Source organism: Oncorhynchus masou, unplaced genomic scaffold, assembly GCF_036934945.1.
Source record: "Oncorhynchus masou masou isolate Uvic2021 unplaced genomic scaffold, UVic_Omas_1.1 unplaced_scaffold_2268, whole genome shotgun sequence".
Taxonomy (NCBI): Eukaryota; Metazoa; Chordata; class Actinopteri; order Salmoniformes; family Salmonidae; genus Oncorhynchus; species Oncorhynchus masou.
Window position 1 is genome coordinate 49,536 of NW_027008738.1, and position 26,432 is coordinate 75,967.

General features: G+C 44.1%; 1 long non-coding RNA gene across 1 annotated transcript; it reads left to right on the top strand.

The window, feature by feature from the left end:
* Positions 1-3,074: 3,074 nt before the first annotated feature.
* LOC135533180 (uncharacterized) lies at positions 3,075-24,130 on the top strand. Its single transcript, XR_010454458.1, has 3 exons — positions 3,075-3,930; positions 22,639-22,669; positions 24,070-24,130. It is a non-coding gene; the product is annotated as an uncharacterized LOC135533180 (long non-coding RNA).
* Positions 24,131-26,432: the final 2,302 nt, after the last annotated feature.

A 26,432-nucleotide genomic window follows, 5' to 3' on the forward strand; every position in this document is an offset into this window, starting at 1 on the left:
CTCTATAGTCTGTACACATCATCCTCTGTAGCCTATACACATCATCCTCTATTCACATCATCCTCTATAGTCTGTACACATCATCCTCTGTAGCCTATACACATCATCCTCTATTCACATCATCCTCTATAGTCTGTACACATCATCCTCTGTAGTCTATACACATCATCCTCTGTAGTCTATACACATCATCCTCTGTAGTCTATACACATCATCCTATATAGTCTAAGCGATAATATTGAAATGGAAGGAGTATCAGACCACTGCAAATCTACCAAGACCTGGCCGTCCCTCTAAACTTTCAGCTCATACAAGGAGAAGACTGATCAGAGATGCAGCCAAGAGGCCCATGATCACTCTGGATGAACTGCAGATATCTAAAGCTGAGGTGGGAGACTCTGTCCATAGGACAACAATCAGTCGTATATTGCACAAATCTGGCCTTTATGGAAGAGTGGCAAGAAGAAAGCCATTTCTTAAAGATATCCATAAAAAGTGTTGTTTAAAGTTTGCCACAAGCCACCTGGGAGACACACCAAACATGTGGAAGAAGGTGCTCTGGTCAGATGAAACCAAAATTGAATTTTTTGGCAACAATGCAAAACGTTATGTTTGGCGTAAAAGCAACACAGCTCATCACCCTGACCACACCATCCCCACTGTCAAACATGGTGGTGGCAGCATCATGGTTTGGGCCTGCTTTTCTTCAGCAGGGACAGGGAAGATGGTTAAAATTGATGGGAAGATGGATGGAGCCAAATACAGGACCATTCTGGAAGAAAACCTGAGGGAGTCTGCGAAAGACCTGAGACTGGGATGGAGATTTGTCTTCCAACAAGACAATGATCCAAAACATAAAGCAAAATCTACAATGGAATGGTTCAAAAATAAACATATCCAGGTGTTAGAATGGCCAAGTCAAAGTCCAGACCTGAATCCAATCGAGAATCTGTGGAAAGAACTGAAAACTGCTGTTCACAAATGCTCTCCATCCAACCTCACTGAGCTCGAGCTGTTTTGCAAGGAGGAATGGGAAAAAATTTCACATCATCTTCGACAGTCTATACACATCATCCTCTATAATCTATACACATCATCCTCTATAGTCTATTCACATCATCCTCTATAGTCTATACACATCATCCTCTGTAGTCTATTCACATCATCCTCTATAGTCTATACACATCATCCTCTACACACATCATCCTTTATAGTCTATACACATCATCCTCTATAGTCAATACACATCATCCTCTATAGTCTATTCACATCATCCGCTACGCACATCATCCTTTATAGTCTATACACATCATCCTCTATAGTCTATACACATCATCCTCTGTAGTCTATACACATCATCCTCTATTCACATCACCCTCTATAGTCTATACACATCATCCTCTGTAGTCTATACACATCATCCTCTATTCACATCACCCTCTATAGTCTATTCACATCATCCTCTATTGTCTATTCACATCATCCTCTATAGTCTAATCACATCATCATCTATAGTCGTTACACATCATCCTCTGTACATGTCATCCTCTATAGTCTATTCACATCATCCTCTATAGTCTATACACATCATCCTCTACACACATCATCCTTTATAGTCTATACACATCATCCTCTATAGTCTATACACATCATCCTCTATAGTCTATTCACATCATCCGCTACGCACATCATCCTTTATAGTCTATACACATCATCCTCTATAGTCTATACACATCATCCTCTGTAGTCTATTCACATCATCCTCTATTGTCTATTCACATCATCCTCTATAGTCTAATCACATCATCCTCTATAGTCTATACACATCATCCTCTGTACATGTCATCCTCTATAGTCTATTCACATCATCCTCTATAGTCTATTCACATCATCCTCTATAGTCAATACACATCATCCTCTATAGTCTATACACATCACCCTCTATAGTCTATACACATCATCCTCTATGCACATCATCCTCTATAGTCTATACACATCATCCTCTGTACATGTCATCCTCTATAGTCTATACACATCATCCTCTATAGTCTATACACATCATCCTCTATAGTCAATACACATCATCCTCTATAGTCTATACACATCAGCCTCTACGCACATAATCCCTTATAGTCTATACACATCATCCTCTATAGTCTATACACATCATCCTCTATGCACATCATCCTTTATAGTCTATACCCATCATCCTCTATAGTCTATACACATCATCCTCTATTCACATCATCCTCTATAGTCTATACACATCATCCTCCGTATGTTTCAGTGTGTGGCACGGATGGTGGAATGGTCTATTGACATGCACACTGACAAGAGTACAGAGATGCACAGATACATGACACAACATAGCAGCAGGAGAAATGACGTCAATGCAAAGGCAATGCCGCCTTCACAGCAACTGGGAACATGGAAATCTCCGACTTCAGTGCGTTCAAGACAACTTGGGAACTCTGAGAGAGAGAGAGAAAATGAGCTCTGACTGGGATAATCATTTTTGAATTTTCATCTAACTCGGAACACCATGTCGGGGAAACTCCGGGAATCTTTCTAGATCTCCGACCTGACTTGATAATTTTATCTCGCCCCCCCCCCCCCCGCCCTGTTCTCAGTTTGTCTTGAATGCATCGTACTAATGGCTGGCCTGCAGCAGAGCAGCTGAGGGTCTTTCTCTGATATTAATGCATTTCTCATCTTATTAGTTTGGCAGACAAGAGAGAGAGAGCGAGAGACCATCCATCCCCTGTTCCCTAATCCATCCACACATCCACTCTCACAGAAAGGGAGAGTGTTTGGAGGGAGGGAAAGAGAGAGAGAAGAGAGCCCATGCTTGGCAGGGAGAGAGAGAGGGGGGAGAGAGAGAAGAGAGCCCATGCTTGGCAGGGAGAGAGAGAGGGGGGAGAGAGAGAAGAGAGCCCATGCTTGGCAGGGAGAGAGAGAGAGAGAGAGGGGGAGAGAGAAGAGAGCCCATGCTTGGCAGGGAGAGAGAGAGAGAGAGCGAGAGTGTGTGTGCTTGGCAGGGAGAGAGAGAGAGAGAGGGGGAGAGAGAGAAGAGAGCCCATGCTTGGCAGGGAGAGAGAGAGAGTGTGTGCTTGGCAGGGAGAGAGAGAGTGCCCGGTAGGGAGAGGGAGAGCGTGCATGGCAGGGAGAGAGAGAGAGAGAGTGTGTGTGGATGGCAGGGAGAGAGAAAGAGAGTGCCCGGTAGGGAGAGAGAGAGCGTGCTTGGCAGGGAGAGAGAGAGAGAGAGTGTGTGTGGATGGCAGGGAGAGAGAAAGAGAGTGCCCGGTAGGGAGAGAGAGAGCGTGCTTGGCAGGGAAGAGAGAGAGAGAGTGTGTGTGGATGGCACTGAGAGAGAGAGAGAGTGCCCGGTAGGGAGAGCGTGCTTGGCAGGGAGAGAGAGAGACAGACATAGAAGAGTGCTAGCAGCAGTTCAGCGCTTCTGAATGTGAACACAACCTAGATGAAAGAAGAGGAAGATTCCTACTGACAATAATCTGCTGGATGATTCTCTCAACTGAGCTGAGCGCTGGATGTTCTGACTGCTGTATGGATGAATCACCTGTTTCTTCTTATTAAGGCTATTTCTCAGGCATCGCTGGAGATGCCCTTTTATGTGCATTGAGCTGGAGACAGAGCGCCGAAAACAGAAGGCACGGGGAGAGAGAGAGAGAGAGAGAGAGGGACATCCAACTGAGTAGACCCCCCCCCCTCCTCTTCAATTTACCCACCCACCTACCCTGAGTCTTTACATCAGAACATTCTTCTCTCACCCTTTCCTGTCTCTCTCTCTCTCTCTCTCTCTCTCTCTCTCTGTGCCTTTCTGCACAACGGCATAACAGTCTATTTACTGAGGGTGAAAAGGAGGGATTCTACCACCCAACAGTCCTCAACCATGGGAGATAAAGGCACAAGGTAAGCAGGAAATATCATGTGTGTTTTTCCACGTTGCTGTGGAGGGTGGAGATGATAGCATCTATGATTGCTGTATTCTGATACTACATAAAGTATGGCGGTTTCTCTTCCATCTGTGTTATGTGCTGTAGGATCCCCATGCTGTGGCCCTTTTGTTATTTCATCTGTGTGTGTGTGTGTGTGTGTGTGTGTGTGTGCGCGCACTTGTGTGTGTTGCTGCGTATGTTCAACTTGTGTTCGTGTTAGAGAGAACTATCATTTGCCCAGTAAATGTAATGTCAAAGGTAGTTAGTTATCTGTTGTGTTTCTGAGTCACCAGCATTGTAAATCGCTGCCCAGCTAGCAGTCTCAACAGCATCTCTCTCCCCAGCCTCTCTCCTCTCTCTATCCAGCCTCTCTCCTCTCTCTACCCAGCCTCACTCCTCTCTCTACCCAGCCTCTCTCCTCTCGCTACCCAGCCTCTCTCCTCTCGCTACCCAGCCTCTCTCCTCCCGCTACCCAGCCCTCTCCTCCCTCTACCCAGCCTCTCTCCTCTCTCTACCCAGCCTCTCTCCTCTCGCTACGCAGCCTCTCTCCTCTCTCTACCCAGCCTCTCCTCTCTCTACCCAGCCTCTCTCCTCTCTCTATCCAGCCCTTCTCCTCTCTCTATCCAGCCCTTCTCCTCTCTCTATCCAGCCTCACTCCTCTCTCTATCTAGCCTCTCTCCTCTCTCTACCCAGCCTCTCTCCTCTCTCTTTCCTCTCTCTACCCAGCCTCTCTCCTCTCTCTACCCAGCCTCACTCCTCTCGCTACCCAGGCTCTCTCCTCTCTCTACCCAACCTCTCTCCTCTCTCTACCCAGCCTCTCTCCTCTCTCTACCCAGCCTTTCTCCTCTCTCCATCCACCCTCTCTCCTCTCTCTATCCAGTCTCAACAGCCTTTCTCTATCTAGTCTCTCTCCTCTCTCTACCTAGCCTTTCTCCTCTATCTAGCCTCTCTCCTCTCTCTTTCCTCTCTCTACCCAGCCTCTCTCTTCTCTCTTTCCTCCCTCTACCCAGCCTCACTCCTCTCGCTACCCAGCCTCTCTCCTCTCGCTACCCAGCCTCTCTCCTCTCGCTACCCAGCCTCTCTCCTCTCGCTACCCAGCCTCTCTCATCTCGCTACCCAGCCTCTCTCCTCTCGCTACCCAGCCTCAGACCTCTTTTTCTGGGGAAGCTGCTGAGGGGGACAGGGTTACCTGCCATCCAGCCCCAACAATCCCAGAGGAGCTGAGGTCTACAGCATAGGCACCCCCGACCACCTGATTCATTTCAGAGGAAGTGAGAGATTGATTTTGGGGTGTGCGGAATGTGCTTCCTGTCCATTGTTACATCATACCATGGAGAAGATCGCTCTAATGGAAGAGGATGTGGTACGCTACTGTCAAGAGATGTCAATCACAAGTACTGGTTTCACACCCCCACATGAACTGAGTTAGATAAATCCACTACGTGACCAAAAGTATGTGGACACCTGCTCGTCGAACATTACATTTACATTTACATTTAAGTCATTTAGCAGACGCTCTTATCCAGAGCGACTTACAAATTGGTGAATTCACCTTCTGGCATCCAGTGGAACAGCCACTTTACAATAGTGCATCTAAATCATTTAAGGGGGGGGGGTGAGAAGGATTACTTTATCCTATCCTAGGTATTCCTTGAAGAGGTGGGGTTTCAGGTGTCTCCGGAAGGTGGTGATTGACTCCGCTGTCCTGGCGTCGTGAGGGAGTTTGTTCCACCATTGGGGGGCAAGAGCAGCGAACAGTTTTGACTGGGCTGAGCGGGAACTGTACTTCCTCAGTGGTAGGGAGGCGAGCAGGCCAGAGGTGGATGAACGCAGTGCCCTTGTTTGGGTGTAGGGCCTGATCAGAGCCTGGAGGTACTGCGGTGCCGTTCCCCTCACAGCTCCGTAGGCAAGCACCATGGTCTTGTAGCGGATGCGAGCTTCAACTGGAAGCCAGTGGAGAGAGCGGAGGAGCGGGGTGACGTGAGAGAACTTGGGAAGGTTGAACACCAGACGGGCTGCGGCGTGTTGTAGGGGTTTAATGGCACAGGCAGGGAGCCCAGCCAACAGCGAGTTGCAGTAATCCAGACGGGAGATGACAAGTGCCTGGATTAGGACCTGCGCCGCTTCCTGTGTGAGGCAGGGTCGTACTCTGCGGATGTTGTAGAGCATGAACCTACAGGAACGGGCCACCGCCTTGATGTTAGTTGAGAACGACAGGGTGTTGTCCAGGATCACGCCAAGGTTCTTAGCACTCTGGGAGGAGGACACAATGGAGTTGTCAACCGTGATGGCGAGATCATGGAACGGGCAGTCCTTCCCCCGGGGAGGAATAGCCAAAAGTATGTGGACACCTGCTCGTCGAACATCTCATTCCAAAATCATAGCCATCAATATGGAGTTGGTCCCCCCCCCCCCCTTTGCTGCTATAACAGCCTCCACTCTTCTGGGAAGGCTTTCCACTAGATGTTGGAACATTGCTGCTATAACAGCCTCCACTCTTCTGGGAAGGCTTTCCACTAGATGTTGGAACATTGCTGCTATAACAGCCTCCACTCTTCTGGGAAGGCTTTCCACTAGATGTTGGAATATTGCTGCTATAACAGCCTCCACTCTTCTGGGAAGGCTTTCCACTAGATGTTGGAACATTGCTGCTATAACAGCCTCCACTCTTCTGGGAAGGCTTTCCACTAGATGCTGTAACATTGCTGCTATAACAGCCTCCACTCTTCTGGGAAGGCTTTCCACTAGATGTTGGAACATTGCTGCTATAACAGCCTCCACTCTTCTGGGAAGGCTTTCCACTAGATGATGGAATGTTGCTGCTATAACAGCCTCCACTCTTCTGGGAAGGCTTTCCACTAGATGATGGAACGTTGCTGTGGAGACTTTCTTCCATTCAGACACAAGAGCATTAATGAGGTCGGGCACTGATGTTGGGTGAATAGGCCTGGCTCACAGTCGGCGTCCCAATTCATCCCAAAGGTGTTCGATGGGGTTGAGGTCAGGGCTCTGTACAGGCCAGTGAAGTTCTTCGACACCGATCTCGACCAACCATTTCTGTATGGACCTCGCTTTGTGCACTGGGGCATTGTCATGCTGAAACAGGAAAGGGCCTTCCCCAAACTGTTGCCACAAAGTTGTAAGCACCGAATCATATAGAATGTCACTGTATGCTGTAGCGCTTAGATTTCCCTTCACTAGAACTAAAGGGGTCCGAACCATGAAAAACTGCCCCAGACCATTATTCCTCCTCCACCAAACTTTACACTTGGCACTATGCAATCGGACAGGTAGCGTTCTCATGGCATACGGAAAACCCAGATTTGTTTGTCAGACTGCCAGATGGTGAAGCGTGATTAATCACTACAGAGAACACATTTCCACTGCTCCAGAGTCCAATGGCGACAAGCTTTACACCACTCTACCCGAAGCTTGGCATTGCGCTTGGTGATCTTAGGCTTGTGTGCGGCTGACTGAGGATGGGGCTGACTGAGACTGACTGAGACTGAGACTGAGACTGGGGCTGACTGGGACTGACTGAGACTGACTGGGGCTGACTGACTGAGACTGAGACTGACTGAGACTGGGGCTGACTGAGACTGACTGGGACTGGGGCTGACTGAGGCTGACAGAGACTGACTGGGGCTGACTGAGACTGGGGCTGACTGGGGCTGACTGAGACTGGGGCTGACTGAGGCTGACTGAGACTGGGGCTGACTGAGGCTGACTGAGACTGGGGCTGACTGGGGCTGACTGAGACTGGGGCTGACTGAGACTGGGGCTGACTGAGACTGGGGCTGACTGAGGCTGACTGAGACTGGGGCTGACTGAGACTGGGGCTGACTGGGGCTGACTGAGACTGGGGCTGACTGAGGCTGACTGAGACTGGGGCTGACTGAGACTGGGGCTGACTGGGACTGGGGCTGACTGAGACTGGGGCTGACTGGGACTGGGGCTGACTGGGACTGACTGAGACTGACTGGGGCTGGTTGGGGCTGACTGAGACTGGGGCTGACTGAGGCTGACTGAGACTGGGGCTGACTGAGACTGGGGCTGACTGGGACTGGGGCTGACTGAGACTGGGGCTGACTGGGACTGGGGCTGACTGGGACTGACTGGGGCTGACTGAGACTGGGGCTGACTGAGACTGGAGCTGACTGAGACTGGGGTCTGACTGAGGCTGAGACTGGTTGGGGCTGACTGAGACTGGAGCTGGTTGGGGCTGACTGAGGCTGGTTGGGGTTGGGTTGGGGCCTGGGGCTGCCCTAACACATTCTGCACTAACCTAAAAAAAACAGACTGTCCTAACCCTGACCAGACCTGGGTTCAAATACTATTTAGGGTATTTCAATTAGACTGTCCTAACCCTGACCAGACCTGTGTTCAAATACTATTTAGGGTATTTCAATGACTTTCAAATACATTTTAAAGAAAAACCCATACATTTAACCCAGGTATTTAACCCATACATTTAACCTGGGTATTTAACCCATGAATTTAACCTATACATTTAACCCATGTATTTAACCCTGGTATTTAACCCATACATTTAACCCTGGTATTTAACCTGGGTATTTAACCCATACATTTAACCCAGGTATTTAACCCATACATAAATGTACATTTAACCCATGTATATAACCCATACATTTAACCCAAGTATTTAACCCACACATTTAACCCATACATTTAACCCATACATTTAACCCAGGTATTTAACCCAGGTATTTAACTTGTGGATTTAACCCATACATTTAACCTGGGTATTTAACCCATACATTTAACATTTACATTACATTTAAGTCATTTAGCAGACGCTCTTATCCAGAGCGACTTATAACCCAGGTATTTAACCCACACATTTAACCCATACATTTAACCCATACATTTAACCCAGGTATTTAACCCAGGTATTTAACTTGTGGATTTAACCCATACATTTAACCCAGGTATTTAACCCATACATTTAACCCGGGTATTTAACCCATACATTTAACCCTGGTATTTAAACCATACATTTAACCCATGTATTTAACCCATACATTTAACCCATGTATTTAACCCATACATTTAACCCAGGTATTTAACCCATACATTTAACCCAGGTATTTAACCCATACATTTAACCCATACATTTAACCCAGGTATTTAACCCATGCATTTAACCCATGCATTAACCCAGGTATTTAACCCAGGCATTTAACTAGGTGTTTAACCCAGATATTTAACCCATGCATATAACTAGGTATTTAACCCAGGCATTTAACTAGGTGTTTAACCCAGATATTTAACCCATGCATATAACTAGGTATTTAACCAATGTATTTAACCAAGGTATTTAACCCAGGAATTTAACCAAGGTATTTAACCCATAAAATTAACCCAGGTATTTAACCCAGGAATTTAACCCAGGTATTTAACCCATGCATTTAACCTAGGTATTTAACCCATGCATTTAACCCAGATATTTAACCCAGGAATTTAACCAAGGTATTTAACCCATAAAATTAACCCGGGTATTTAACCCAGGAATTTAACCAAGGTATTTAACCCATAAAATTAACCCGGGCATTTAACCCAGGTATTTAACCCAGGTATTTAACCCATACATTTAACCTGGGTATATACCCATACATTTAACCCAGGTAGTTAACCCAGGCATTTAACCAAGGTGTTTAACCCATGCATATAACTAGGTATTTAACCAAGGTATTTGAAAATAGTATTTGAATAACAAATACCCATGTATTTGAACCCAGGTCGGACCTATACTGACAAACCACGGCAGTGAACCTTGACCTTGATGTTGAGCTGATCCCATGTGACTTGTCATGTGGCAACAGAAATTAGCAGGTTGACAGAGACCCCCAAATACCCTATTCACTACACCACACACACACACACACACACACGTGTGTGTGTGCGTGTGAGAGAGCGAGAGATTTGCGTGAGCGTTTACACAACTTTTTTCTGAAAAAAAATGAAATCACAGGGATCATTACTTCACTCACTGCCAACGGCGATAAATGTTTATTCACCTATTTACTTACCACTATATCACTGGGGGGGGTGTGTGTGTGTGTGTGTGTGTGTGTGTGTGTGTGTGTGTGTGTGTGTCTTGGCTAGGGATTTGTCTTGGCTAGGGATGAGTGGGAAGCTGGGGGAGAGTGTACAGTATATTGACTTAAATGGCTCCTTGTTAAGAGCTCTTGATTCATTTATGGATTGGGGCTGAAAGCATCTGACATACCGGGAACTGCTCGGGGAATCCACGCTGTCCCCTACAGAAGGATCGTCTCTGGCCATTCACAATAAATTGGCCTTCTGTTTCCCATGTGTCTCATTGCGTCAAGCCCTGCTGGAGAAGGGTTGCTGGGTGAAGTGTAGGGGCTTTTCCAACGTACACAGCTTATGATGGGCTTTACCTCCAAACTTCAAAACATAACTTTGAAACTGTTCATGGATATCAACTAGCTAGCTGTCTGTTTATGGATATCTACTAGCTAGCTGTCTGTTTATGGATATCTACTAGCTAGCTGTCTGTTTATGGATATCTACTAGCTAGCTGTCTGTCTGTGTTCATGGATATCTACTAGCTAGCTGTCTGTCTGTGTTTATGGCTATCTACTAGCTAGCTGTCTGTCTGTGTTCATGGCTATCTACTAGCTAGCTGTCTGTCTCTGTTTGTGTTTATGGATATCTACTAGCTAGCTGTCTGTCTGTGTTTATGGCTATCTACTAGCTAGCTGTCTGTCTGTCTGTGTTTATGGATATCTACTAGCTAGCTGTCTGTCTCTGTTTGTGTTTATGGATATCTACTAGCTAGCTGTCTGTCTCTGTTTGTGTTTATGGCTATCTACTAGCTAGCTGTCTGTCTGTCTGTGTTTATGGATATCTACTAGCTAGCTGTCTGTCTCTGTTTGTGTTTATGGATATCTACTAGCTAGCTGTCTGTCTCTGTTTGTGTTTATGGATATCTACTAGCTAGCTGTCTGTCTGTGTTCATGGATATCTACTAGCTAGCTGTCTGTCTGTGTTTATGGCTATCTACTAGCTAGCTGTCTGTCTGTCTGTGTTTATGGATATCTACTAGCTAGCTGTCTGTCTCTGTTTGTGTTTATGGATATCTACTAGCTAGCTGTCTGTCTGTGTTTATGGATATCAACTAGCTAGTTGTCTGTCTCTGTTTATAGCTATCTACTAGCTAGCTGTCTGTCTGTCTGTGTTCATGGCTATCTACTAGCTAGCTGTCTGTTTATGGATATCTACTAGCTAGCTGTCTGTCTCTGTTTATGGATATCTACTAGCTAGCTGTCTGTCTCTGTTTATGGATATCAACTAGCTAGTTGTATGTCTCTCTGTTTGTGTTTATGGATATCTACTACCTAGTTGTATGTCTCTGTTCATGGATATCAACTAGCTAGTTGTCTGTCTGTGTTTATGGATATCTACTAGCTAGCTGTCTGTCTCTGTTCATGGCTATCAACTAGCTAGTTGTCTGTCTGTGTTTATGGATATCTACTAGCTAGCTGTCTGTCTCTGTTTATGGATATCTACTAGCTAGCTGTCTGTCTCTGTTTATGGATATCTACTAGCTAGCTGTCTGTCTCTGTTCATGGCTATCTACTAGCTAGCTGTCTGTCTCTGTTCATGGCTATCTACTAGCTAGCTGTCTGTCTCTGTTTATGGATATCAACTAGCTAGTTGTATGTCTCTCTGTTTGTGTTTATGGATATCTACTAGCTCGTTGTCTGTCTCTGTTTATAGCTATCTACTAGCTAGTTGTCTGTCTCTGCTTATGGATATCAACTAGCTAGTTGTCTGTCTCTGTTCATGGATATCAACTAGCTAGTTGTCTGTCTCTCTGTTTGTGTTTATGAATATCTACTAGCTCGTTGTCTGTCTCTGTTTATGGATATCAACTAGCTAGCTGTCTGTCTCTGTTTATGGATATCAACTAGCTAGTTGTCTGTCTCTCTGTTTGTGTTTATGAATATCTACTAGCTCGTTGTCTGTCTGTGTTTATGGATATCAACTAGCTAGTTGTCTGTCTCTCTGTTTATGGATATCTACTAGCTAGTTGTCTGTCTCTCTGTTTGTGTTTATGGATATCTACTAGCTAGCTGTCTGTCTCTGTTTATGGATATCAACTAGCTAGTTGTCTGTCTCTGTTTATGGATATCTACTAGCTAGTTGTCTGTCTCTCTGTTTGTGTTTATGGATATCTACTAGCTAGCTGTCTGTCTGTGTTTATGGATATCAACTAGCTAGTTGTCTGTCTCTGTTTATGGATATCTACTAGCTAGTTGTCTGTCTCTCTGTTTGTGTTTATGGATATCTACTAGCTAGCTGTCTGTCTCTGTTTATGGATATCAACTAGCTAGTTGTCTGTCTCTGTTTATGGATATCTACTAGCTAGTTGTCTGTCTCTCTGTTTGTGTTTATGGATATCTACTAGCTAGCTGTCTGTCTCTGTTTATGGATATCAACTAGCTAGTTGTCTGTCTCTCTGTTTGTGTTTATGGATATCTACTAGCTAGTTGTCTGTCTCTCTGTTTGTGTTTATGGATATCTACTAGCTAGCTGTCTGTCTCTGTTTATGGATATCAACTAGCTAGTTGTCTGTCTCTCTGTTTGTGTTTATGGATATCTACTAGCTAGTTGTCTGTCTCTCTGTTTGTGTTTATGGCTATCTACTAGCTAGCTGTCTGTCTGTGTTTATGGATATCAACTAGCTAGTTGTCTGTCTCTGTTTATGGATATCTACTAGCTAGTTGTCTGTCTCTGTTTGTGTTTATGGATATCTACTAGCTAGCTGTCTGTCTCTGTTTATGGATATCAACTAGCTAGTTGTCTGTCTCTCTGTTTGTGTTTATGGATATCTACTAGCTAGTTGTCTGTCTCTCTGTTTGTGTTTATGGATATCTACTAGCTAGCTGTCTGTCTCTGTTTATGGATATCAACTAGCTAGTTGTCTGTCTCTCTCTTTGTGTTTATGGATATCTACTAGCTCGTTGTCTGTCTCTGTTTATGGATATCTACTAGCTAGTTGTCTGTCTCTCTGTTTGTGTTCATGGATATCTACTAGCTAGCTGTCTGTCTCCCTGTTTGTGTTCATGGATAGATACTAGCTAGCTGTCTGTCTCTGCTCATAGATAGATACTAGCTAGCTGTCTCTCTGTTTTCATAGATAGATACTAGCTAGCTGTCTGTCTCTCTGCTCATAGATACTAGCTAGCTGTCTGTCTCTCTGCGCATAGATAGATACTAGCTAGCTGTCTGTCTCTCTGCTCATAGCTGTCTCTCTGTTTTCATAGATAGATACTAGCTAGCTGTCTCTCTGTTTTCATAGATAGATACTAGCTAGCTGTCTGTCTCTCTGCTCATAGATACTAGCTAGCTGTCTTTCTCTCTGCGCATAGATAGATACTAGCTAGCTCTCTGTCTCTCTGCTCATAGAGAGATACTAGCTGTCTGTTTCTCTGCTCATAGATACTAGCTAGCTGTCTGACTCTCTGCGCATAGATAGATACTAGCTAGCTGTCTGTCTCTCTGCCCATAGATAGTTACTAGCTAGCTGTCTGTCTCTCTGCTCATAGATAGATACTAGCTAGCTGTCTGTCTCTCTGCGCATAGATAGATACTAGCTAGCTGTCTGTCTCTCTGCTCATAGATAGATACTAGCTAGCTGTCTGTCTCTCTGCTCATAGATAGATACTAGCTAGCTGTCTGTCTCTCTGCGCATAGATAGATACTAGCTAGCTCTCTGTCTCTCTGCGCATAGATAGATACTAGCTAGCTGTCTGTCTCTCTGCTCATAGATAGATACTAGCTAGCTGTCTCTCTGTTTTCATAGATAGATACGAGCTAGCTGTCTGTCTCTCTGTTCATAGATACTAGCTAGCTGTCTGTTTCTCTGCCCATAGATAGATACTAGCTAGCTTTCTGTCTCTCTGCTCATAGAAATGTACTAGCTAGCTGTCTGTCTCTATGCACATAGATAGATACTCGCTAGCTGTCTGTCTCTCTGCCCATAGATAGATACTAGCTAGCTTTCTGTCTCTGCTCATAGAAAGATACTAGCTAGCTGTCTCTCTGTTTTCATAGATAGATACTAGCTAGCCGTCTGTCTCTCTGCTCATAGAAAGATACTAGCTAGCTGTCTCTGTGTTTTCATAGATAGATACTAGCTAGCCGTCTGTCTCTCTGCTCATAGATAGATACTAGCTAGCTTTCTGTCTCTCTGCCTCTGAGCTCTTCATTGATCCTGTTAGCCATCATCGTGGACACTGACATGCATTTGGGGGAAAAGTGAAAGCTTGTTTGCATCTTCCTACTGAAGGCAGCGATGTCTGTCGTGGCCTGTGTGTTAATCAGGGAGAGACTGTCATCCCTCCTTCCCCTATCCACTCCCCCCTCTCTATCTTCCTCCCCCTCTCTCTCACTCTAGTCTTCCACTTATCTGCCTCCCAACCCCTGCTCTGCCTTCCTGGACTCCTGTCTCTGTCTCTCTCTCTCTTCCTCCCTCTCTCTCTACTCTTCCACTTATCTGCCTCCCAACCCCTGCTCTGCCTTCCTAGGCCTCTCTCTCTCTCTCTCTCTCTCTCTCTCTCTCTCTCTTTCTCTCTCTCTCTCTCTCAATTTCAATTTCAATTTCAATTGAGTTTCAGCAGGCTATGTTGCCAATAGAGAATGATTGATTGATAGGGTCTAGAAAGCAGACCGGAGCAGCAGGAGATGATTGATTGATAGGGTCTAGAAAGCAAATAGAAAAATCTGCATTTGATCGCAGACAGAGAGGCAGAGGCGCCGGAGAGGATGGCAGACGTTTACGGGCTCTAACAAACTGTGCTATTTTGTGTGTTTTCTCGCATTGTTTGTAACTTATTTTGCTGCTATCGTCTCTTATGACCAAAAATAACTTCTGGATATCAGAACAGCGATTACTCACCTCGTACTGGACAAAGATTGTTTCTTTAATGAGTCCGACGTGAATTATTTTCTGCTTCTCCATGACCAGGCCCAAATCCCTGTGATTTGCGTGAAGAAAAGATGGAAATACAGGGGGCAGAGTTCAGGGTGCCTTGTGAGAATTCGTCGGCAAGTGGGTAACCCACCTCTACCATCCGTTCTATTGGCCAATCACTGGAGAATAAACTGGATGATCTCCGTTCGAGTCTATCCGACCAACGGGACATTAAAAACTCTTATATCTTATGTTTCACCGAGTCGTGATTGAACGATGACATGGATAATATACAGTCGGCTGGGTTTTCCGTGCATCGGCAGGACAGAACAGCTACGTCTGGTAAGACGAGGGGTGGTGGTGTGTGTCTATTTGTCAATACCGGCTGGTGCGCAATTTCTAATATTAAAGAAGGCTCGAGGTATTGCTCACCTGAGGTAGAGAACCTAATGATAGGCTGTAGACCACACTATTTATTTACCAAGAGAGTTCTCATCTATATTTTTCGTAGCCGTCTATTTACCACCACAAACCGATGCTGGCACTAAGACCGCTCTCAACCAGCTGTATAAGGCCACTCAACCAGCTGTATAAGGCAACAAGCAAACAAGAAAACGCTCATCAAGAAGCGGCGCCCCCAGTGGCCGGGGACTTTAATGCAGGCAAACTTAAATCCGTGTCACCTAATTTCTACCAGCATGTCACATGTGCAACCAGAGGAAAAAAACTCTAGACCACCTTTACTCCACACACAGAGATGCATTCAACGCTCTCCTCGCTCTCCATTTGGAAAATCTGACCATAATTCTATCCTCCTGATTCCTGCTTACAAGCAAAAACTCAACCAGGAAGTACCAGTGACTCACTCAATAAGGAAGTGGTCAGATAATGCAGATGCTACGCTGCAGGACTGTTTTGCTTTTTGCTAGCACAGACTGGAATATGTTCCGGGATTCATCCAATGGCCTTGATGAAATGGCCACCCGGACTATTTACATTGACACCCCCCCCCCCCTTTGTTTTTACACTGCTGCTACTCACTGTTTATTATCTATAGTTACTGTCCAGAGTAGAGGACCAGCCCCTACTTCCTCTTGTTACTATCCAGAGTAGAGGACCAACCCCTACTTCCTCTTGTTACTGTCCAGAGCACTGTAGTGGACCAGCCCCTACTTCCTCTTGGTACTGTCCAGAGCAGAGTAGAGGACCAGCCCCTACTTCCTCTTGTTACTGTCCAGAGTAGAGGACCAGAGGGAGGACAGGGAGGGAGGGAGAGAGGGAGGACAGGGAGGGAGAGGGGGAGGGAAGAAAGTGAGGGAGGCAAGGGGGAATGAGAACAGGGAAGATACAGAAGGAGGGAGGATAGGGAGGGAAGACAGGAAGGGAGGGAGGGAGGATACGGAGGGAGGGAGGATACGAGGGAGGACAGGGAGGTACAGTAATTGCATTGGACACCATTTAACAGTCAGGATAGGAGAGTGCCATCAGTGCTGAGTAAACTGAGTAAGTGACCGACCTGGATCCAAATACTATTTGTTATCTTTCAAACACTTGAACTGCGTTTGATTAAGCTTGACTGGAGCAATGAAACCAATAGAATATAGCCAAAAGTGTCATGGTGTCTCCCGTCATGGTTGTACAGTATCAGAAGCCTCAGAGAGTCAGTGTTGTGCTATAGGCCTGCTGAGTATGGAATGCTGTTTGGGTCAACAACGATAAAAAAAAAGATATTTGTCAAATAACACAATTTGATGCGTCAAATGAGCTTTTTGATAATCAGGACCTGAATATGACTGCATGTCACCCTGATAATTTGACATGTTCATTCATTCTTTACAGAGTTATTCCATATGGATTACACTATAATACTTAGACACATGGATTCCTAAATCATTGCTAAAAAAATATTTAAAATTATTGCAGTTTCTGGTCATTGTTTTCAGTCTGGTTGCATTGGTGCTTGGTACCAAGCTAAAGCTAATTACAGTAGCTACCCCACACTGTCCCCAGAAGTTGCTAATAACATCAGTATCAAAGATACATTTGTGAGTGACTTCCCAACGTAGCAGGGAAACAGCCTACCTCCAGTTTCCAAACTGTCATCAACGTTGACAAAATGCTTGATTTATTATTCTGTACTTTGACTCGTTAGGATGAATCAGGTGTAACTGCTTGGTATGTGGCTGGCTAAAGACCATCCTTTCTCCTCTGGGATGGTTGCATGTCTGGGAAAATGTTGGACTACCTCGATAACATTTTTTGTTGACCCCGCTAGTTCTATCCTGATCTTATTTCAAATGCTCACACAGACGTTTTTCCCGTTTGGTCTAACGAATCATGTCGTATTTACCAACTTCGGTGTTGTAAACACTTCACGTGGGTGTGTTTGATTTGTTTTTGTTTTTTTTGCAGATTAGTATTATTTTGTACTTAGTTCATGCTTCAACTAGTGCTGTTATGCTGAGCTCAGAGAGTCAGTGTGTTGTACTAGAGCCATGCTGCTCTGATGTTAACACAGGGACATTCTAGAATGGAACATGTAAATAATGGGCTTGGCAACATTCTGATGTTATCTAAGGTTATTATAGTTTAGTGATTTTCTATTCATTTTTTATTTCTATTTGTTTTTTTTTGGGTGGATGGGAGGGTTTCAGTTAGTTTTCAGACTTGATTTACTACATATGTAGGATCTTAATTTAATCTTAATTTGATTTTTGATTTGATTTGATTTCTTTTAGCTGAGAATTTTCCTGCATTAGCAGGAAATGCAAACTTGTAGTGTATTTGACTTTTAGTGTATTTGTAATTTCCACTTTTCACTTTCAAACTTGATTTACACTAATGAAAAACGTATCAACCATTACAATGTCCATTATTTATAATCCACATAATAATTCACATTTCCTGACGCCCTGCAGGATTATTTTGCTGCTGTAGCAAACTGGCTCAAATATGTGGTTTCAATTTGAAAAAAATAATATATATTATATTTTGTTTTTATATGATTTAGTGTTAGTGACAGAAAGTAGCCTTATACCTGGTAGGTTAGGAGACATTTATGTGTTGTAGGCCTATAGCAGAGGTACTCCAGTACATGGTAGGTTAGGAGACATTTATGTGTTGTAGGCCTATAGCAGAGGTACTCCAGTACATGGTAGGTTAGGAGACATTTATGTGTTGTAGGCCTATAGCAGAGGTACTCCAGTACATGGTAGGTTAGGAGACATTTATGTGTTGTAGGCCTATAGCAGAGGTACTCCAGTACATGGTAGGTTAGGAGACATTTATGTGTTGTAGGCCTATAGCAGAGGTACTCCAGTACATGGTAGGTTAGGAGACATTTATGTGTTGTAGGCCTATAGCAGAGGTACTCCAGTACATGGTAGGTTAGGAGACATTTATGTGTTGTAGGCCTATAGCAGAGGTACTCCAGTACATGGTAGGTTAGGAGACATTTATGTGTTGTAGGCCTATAGCAGAGGTACTCCAGTACATGGTAGGTTAGGAGACATTTATGTGTTGTAGGCCTATAGCAGAGGTACTCCAGTACATGGTAGGTTAGGAGACATTTATGTGTTGTAGGCCTATAGCAGAGGTACTCCAGTACATGGTAGGTTAGGAGACATTTATGTGTTGTAGGCCTATAGCAGAGGTACTCCAGTACATGGTAGGTTAGGAGACATTTATGTGTTGTAGGCCTATAGCAGAGGTACTCCAGTACATGGTAGGTTAGGAGACATTTATGTGTTGTAGGCCTATAGCAGAGGTACTCCAGTACATGGTAGGTTAGGAGACATGTATGTGTTGTAGGCCTATAGCAGAGGTACTCCAGTACATGGTAGGTTAGGAGACATTTATGTGTTGTAGGCCTATAGCAGAGGTACTCCAGTACATGGTAGGTTAGGAGACATTTATGTGTTGTAGGCCTATAGCAGAGGTACTCCAGTACTATGTGACATTTTTATTTATTTATTTATTTCGCCTTTATTTAACCTGTTAGGCTAGTTGAGAACAAGTTCTCATTTGCAACTACGACCTGGCCAAGATAAAGCGTAGCAATTCGACACATACAACAACAACAAAAACAGAGTTACACATGGAATAAACAAAACATACAGTCAACAATATGGTCCAGTCGCACACATTTCCTAGGTGGCAAAGGTCCAGATGGATATTGTCATTTATCAGCGTAGTTGCGACCCCAAACCTGTTCCAACTGTTCACGCCCTTTTTGTCGACGGAGAGAAAATGTTTTAAGCTCATCTTCTGTAATTCTACACATTTTTTCAAGTCTCATTTTATGTCTGTTCATAATACCAGGAGTCGTTTCCTGACGGATTGCAAAAATAAAATTAACATCTCTAATTAATTAATAATATCATTAATAATATCACACCTTTGTCTTTAATTCTTTTGTGGGTGCAGTTCAGATGAACTTTGAGGTTGGTTGGGTTTTTCATCTCTGTTCCTTACACTTCTGACACAATTCAACATACTGAGCAAACATATTTAAAAAAATAAAAACAAATACACAGGCTGGTCTATTCAGAAATCAAATTACAGAGATTATTATAAACATCAAGGGCTTGTTTGGATTTAACCAATTTGAAAGATTGTTTATATAACTTTACCTCATTTTAGAAGACAATAAACAGGGGTATTTTTCCATAAACATTTGTGAATGAAATATAATAATGAAATATGTTCATATTTTTTTTATTAAACATTGCAACCATTTTATAATAATATATCCCATTTAGCAGACGCTTTTGTCCAAAGCGACTTACAAGTCGGCTGGGGCCACTACTTTTACATATGGGTGGTCCCAGCGGGAATCGAACCCACGACGCTTGGCGTTGCAAGCGCCATGCTCTACCGACTGAGCCACACAACTTGATGGTACCATTAATTGGATCAAAGTCAATTGCATTTCAGACCACCTTCCTCAATATACTTCACAATATCCCCTTTTCTTAAATAATGATTTTTTTTTTTACAAAATTGTCATTGATTAACACTGATTAACTTGTCAGGCATACTGTAGCTAATGACTCATCTGGATTAGTTAGTCTTGGTAGACTCTCCATTTTAGTAAGTGGAATGTGTCCAAAAATGCATGACTCCCTTTGTAGCCATCTTTTGAGAATAGTTTGACTCTTCTGTCAATTATTCTATATAAATTGGACTTTTCCCAAAATGTTAAATCCTTTGTAATTACAATATCTAAATATTATGACTTAATCTTTAACTGGTATATAATGCACAGTAATCAAAGGGTGATCATGAATAGCCATTAATTCACTTTTTTTTCATATTTACATTTAAACCAGAATGTTTAAAATGCTGGAATCTGTGCTGTGTTCTTAAGGAATAGAGTAGTGTCACCTGCTAATTGACTGATAGCCAATTAACAGTAATGGTGAACTGGGACATCCTTGACGAATTCCTCTCTTCACGTCAAACCTTTTAGGTGTTCCATGCTGAAGAGATACTGAACTAGTATTACCATCATATGACATTCAAGTCACCTTTACACATTTCATTCAAAAACTAAATTTTGCAGTGTTCAATGTACTCAAAATAATCCCACATGTGGCATTGCCTTTTTGCGACCGACCACTGCTGGTGTCGGGTTTGCTGCCGCCATTGTTCACTCCTATGGTCCTATCAGGTTTCAGACCCAAGCATTTACCCACCAGAATCAGAAGCTCAAAAACCCCATTAGAAAAAAAAGAAACATACTTTTTTATTTCAGATAGTTTCTCCAATTGTACTATAATAACCTTGGTGTGATCCAGTATGGCACAGCATTATATAACCTACAATCTAAGACTGGAGGCCAATATGCAACTAGTACAGTCTAAAGACTGACCAAATATGGACCTGGTACAGTCTGACTGGACAAATTTGGAACTGGTACAGTCTGACTGGCCAAATATGGACCTGGTACAGTCTGACTGGACAAATATGGACCTGGTACAGTCTGACTGGACAAATATGGACCTGGTACAGTCTGACTGGCCAAATATGGTACTGGTACAGTCTGACTGGCCAAATATGGAACAGGTACAGTCTGACTGGCCAAATATGGAACTGGTACAGTCTGACTGACCAAATATGGACCTGGTACAGTCTGACTGGCCAAATATGGACCTGGTACAGTCTGACTGGCCAAATATGGACCTGGTACAGTCTGACTGGCCAAATATGGACCTGGTACAGTCTGACTGGCCAAATATGGAACTGGTACAGTCTGACTGACCAAATATGGACCTGGTACAGTCTGACTGACCAAATATGGACCTGGTACAGTCTGACTGACCAAATATGGAACTGGTACAGTCTGATTGGCCAAATATGGACCTGGTACAGTCTGACTGACCAAATATGGACCTGGTACAGTCTGACTGGTCAAATATGGAACTGGTACAGTCTGACTGGCCAAATATGGAACAGGTACAGTCTGACTGGCCAAATATGGACCTGGTACAGTCTGACTGGCCAAATATGGACCTGGTACAGTCTGACTGGACAAATATGGAACTGGTACTGTCTGATTGGCCAAATATGGACCTGGTACAGTCTGACTGGACAAATATGGAACTGGTACTGTCTGATTGGCCAAATATGGACCTGGTACAGTCTGACTGACCAAATATGGACCTGGTACAGTCTGACTGGCCAAATATGGACCTGGTACAGTCTGACTGGCCAAATATGGACCTGGTACAGTCTGACTGGCCAAATATGGAACTGGTACAGTCTGATTGGCCAAATATGGACCTCTCAGTCTGACTGACCAAATATGGACCTGGTACAGTCTGACTGGCCAAATATGGACCTGGTACAGTCTGATTGGCCAAATATGGACCTGGTACAGTCTGACTGACCAAATATGGACCTGGTACAGTCTGACTGGCCAAATATGGACCTGGTACAGTCTGACTGGACAAATATGGAACTGGTACAGTCTGACTGGTCAAATATGGAACTGGTACTGTCTGATTGGCCAAATATGGACCTGGTACAGTCTGACTGGACAAATATGGAACTGGTACTGTCTGATTGGCCAAATATGGACCTGGTACAGTCTGACTGGCCAAATATGGACCTGGTACAGTCTGATTGGCCAAATATGGAACTGGTACTGTCTGATTGGCCAAATATGGCCACATCAAGATATTCTGTTGGTTTGAATGGTCATTGTTGCATCTAGTTTGGTTTAGTTGTTTATTTGAATGAAGAAACTGATTGAGAAATGATATCAACTCCTAAATCTCTCTCTCTCCGATCCTTCTCTCTCTCTCCCCCTTGTCTCCTCTCTCCCCCTCTCTCTCCCCCTTGTCTCTCTCTCCCTCCCTCTTCTCTCCCCCTTGTCTCTCTCTCCCCCATCTCTCTTATCCCCCCTTCTCTCTCCCCCAGTCTCTCTCTCTCTCTCTCTCCCCCTTGTCTCTCTCTCTCTCTCCCCCATCTAGTCATTCCCCCTTCTCTCTCCCCCCATCTCTCTCTCTCCCCCTTGTCTCTCTCTCTCCCCCCACTCTCTCTCCCCATTGTCTTTCTCCCCCTCTCTCTCTCCCCCTTGTTCTCTCTCCCCCTTCTCTCTCCCTCCAGTCTCTCTCTCTCTCTCTCCCCTTGTCTCTCTCTCTCTCCCCCCCTTGTCTCTCTCTCTCTCTCCCCTTTCTATCTATCTCTCTGTCTCTCTGTGTCATTTTTCAGGGTATTCAAAAAAGCAAGTCCCAATGGAAAGGTGAGTTATACTTTGTGTTATTAATAATTACACAATGAGCAACATTCCTCTACTAAGACATGGCTTAGACAATCCAGAAGGAATCAACTAACCTCCATTAAAGTGTTTTTCATCAACGGTGTAACCAGTTGTACGTCATAATACTTTTCAAAGGTTTCATTTACATTTACATTTACATTTAAGTCATTTAGCAGACGCTCTTATCCAGAGCGACTTACAAATTGCTGGCTAGGCGATGCTGGCTGGGCGGTGCTGGCTGGGTCATGCAGACTGGGCTGTGCTGGCTGGGTCATGCAGACTGGGCTGTGCTGGCCGGGCGGGGCTGGCTGGGCGGGGCTGGCTGGGCGGGGCTGGCTGGGCGGGCGGAGCTGGCTGGGCGGGGCTGGCTGGCTGGGCGGAGCTGGCTGGGTCATGCAGACTGGGCTGTGCTGGCCGGGCGGGGCTGGCTGGGCGGGGCTGGCTGGGGCTGGCTGGGCTGGCTGGGCGGGGCTGGCTGGGCGGGCGGGGCTGGCTGGGCGGGGCTGGCTGGGCGGGGCTGGCTGGGTCATGCAGACTGGGCTGTGCTGGCCGGGTCATGCCTGTGTCTCCTTGTATAGTAGTCTGTAGGTCATGCCTAGATGGCTCCTGTCTGATGTACCGGTCTCAGGTCACAGCAGACTGTGGGAAGAATATGAAGCAGTTGTCTGGAGCTGACTCAGCTCCTGCTCTCTTTAGCAAGCTGGTCGTGTCAGGATTCTACACAGGGTTCTAAACAGGGTTCCACACATGGTTCTACTCAGGGTTCTCCACAGTGTTCTAAACAGGGTTATACACAGGGTTGTCCACAGGGTTCTAAACAGGGTTCCACACATGGTTCTACTCAGGGTCCTCCACAGTGTTCTAAACAGGGTTATACACAGGGTTGTCCACAGGGTTCTAAACAGGGTTCCACACAGGGTTTTAATCAGGGTTCTACTCAGGGTTCTAAACAGGGTTCTACTCAGGGTCTAAACAGGGTTCTAAGCAGAGTTCTCCTGGTCAACCACAGGATGAACAGGGGATATTGGGGACAGACATAGTTGATGTTCGTAGAGAGAAATACTTACAGAAGCCTGAAGATACTTCCTCTTTATGAAATCAGTTATTCATCAATATTCATCAATATTCATCAATATTAATCAATATTCATCAACATTCATCAATATTCATCAATATTCATCAATATTTACACAGTTGAGACAATTGTAACATATACACTTTCTTGTGTTTGTATATTTAAATTATTACTTTTTTTGAAGGGTATGTGATATTTTAGTCCAAAAAATATATATGATATTTGACTTTTTAGAACCGTGAAATCTGGTACTTAAACTCATTATCTCATAACACTATTGTCTGAAAGCCACTGTTGTCATCCGCAGCTCACAGTGTACCTGGGGAAGAGGGACTTTGTGGACCACGTTGACCTGGTGGAACCCGTAGGTAAGACAACCTGAACCATAACCTCTAGTTAACACAACCCTAACCATAACCTCTAGTTAACACAACCTGAACCATAACCTCCTCTAGGTAACATAACCCTAACCATAACCTCTAGTTAACACAACCCTAACCATAACCTCCTCTAGTTAACACAACCCTAACCATAACCTCCTCTAGGTAACATAACCCTAACCATAACCTCCTCTAGTTAAGACAACCCTAACCATAACCTCCTCTAGGTAACATAACCCTAACCTCCTCTAGGTAACATAACTCTAACCATAACCTCGAGTTAACACAACCCTAACCATAACCTTCTCTAGTTAACACAACCCTAACCATAACCTTGAGTTAACAAAACCTTAATGATAACCTCTAATTAACATAACCCTAACTATAACCACTAGTTAACACAATCCTAACCATAACCTCTTCTAGTTAACACAACCCTAACCATAACCTCTCGTTAACACAACCCTAATGATAACCTCTAATTAACATAACCCTAACTATAACCTCTAGTTAACACAACCCTAACCATAACCTCCTCTAGTTAACAAAACCCTAACCATAACCTCCTCTAGTTAACATAACCCTAACCATAACCTCCTCTAGTTAACACAACCCTAATCATAACCTCTAGTTAACATAACCCTAATGATAACCTCTAATTAACATAACCCTAACCATAACCTCCTCTAGGTAACATAACCCTAACCATAACCTCTTCTAGTTAACGCAACCCTAACCATAACCTCCTCTAGTTAACACAACCCTAACCATAACCTCTAGTTAACACAACTCTAACCATAACCTCTTCTAGTTAACATAACCCTAACCTTAACATCCTCTAGTTAACACAACACTCACCATAACCTCTTCTAGTTAACACAACCCTCACCATAACCTCTTCTAGTTAACACAACCCTCACCATAACCTCTTCTAGTTAACACAACCCTAACCATAACCTCCTCTAGGTAACATAACCCTAACCATAACCTCCTCTAGTTAACATACCCCTAACCATAACCTCTAGTTAACACAACTCTAACCTTAACATCCTCTAGTTAACATAACCCTAACCATAACCTCCTCTAGTTAACACAACCCTAACCATAACCTCCTCTAGTTAACACAACCCTAACCTCTAGTTAACACAACCTTAACCATAACCTCATCTAGTTAACACAACCCTAACCATAACCTCTAGTTAACACAACCCTAACCATAACCTCCTCTAGTTAACACAACCCTAACCATAAACTCTAGTTAACACAACTCTAACCACAACATCCTCTAGTTGACATAACCCTAACCATAACATCCTCTAGTTAACACAACCCTAACCATAACCTCTAGTTAACACAACCATAACCATAACCTCCTCCAGTTAACATAACCCTAACCATAACCTCTAGTTAACATAAACCTAACCATAACCGTCTCTAGTTAACACAACCCTAACCATAACCTCCTCTAGGTAACATAACCCTAACCATAACCTCCTCTAGTTAACACAACCCTAGCCATAACCTCCTCTAGTTAACACAACCCTAGCCATAACCTCCTCTAGTTAACACAACCCTACCCATAACCTCTAGTTAACATAACCCTAACCATAACCTCCTCTAGTTAACATAACCCTAACCATAACCGTCTCTAGTTAACACAGCCCTAACCATAACCTCCTCTAGTTAACACAACCCTAGCCATAACCTCCTCTAGTTAACACAACCCTAACCATAACCTCTAATTAACACAACCCTAACCATAACCTCCTCTAGTTAACATAACCCTAACCATAACCTTCTCTGGTTAACACAACCCTATCCATAACCTTCTCTAGTTAACACAACCCTAACCATAACCTCGTCTAGTTAACACAACCCTAACCATAACCTCTTCTAGTTAACACAATCCTAACCATAACCTCCTCTAGTTAACACAACCCTAACCATAACCTCTTCTAGTTAACACAACCCTAACCATAACCTCTTCTAGTTAACACAACCCTAACCATAACCTCTTCTAGTTAACACAACCCTAACCATTACATCCTCTAGTTAACACAACCCTAACCATAACCTCTTCTAGTTAACACAACCCTAACCATAACCTCTAATTAACACAACCCTAACCATAACCTCCTCTAGTTAACACAACCCTAGCCATAACCTCCTCTAGTTAACACAACCCTAGCCATAACCTCCTCTAGTTAACACAACCCTACCCATAACCTCTAGTTAACATAACCCTAACCATAACCTCCTCTAGTTAACATAACCCTAACCATAACCGTCT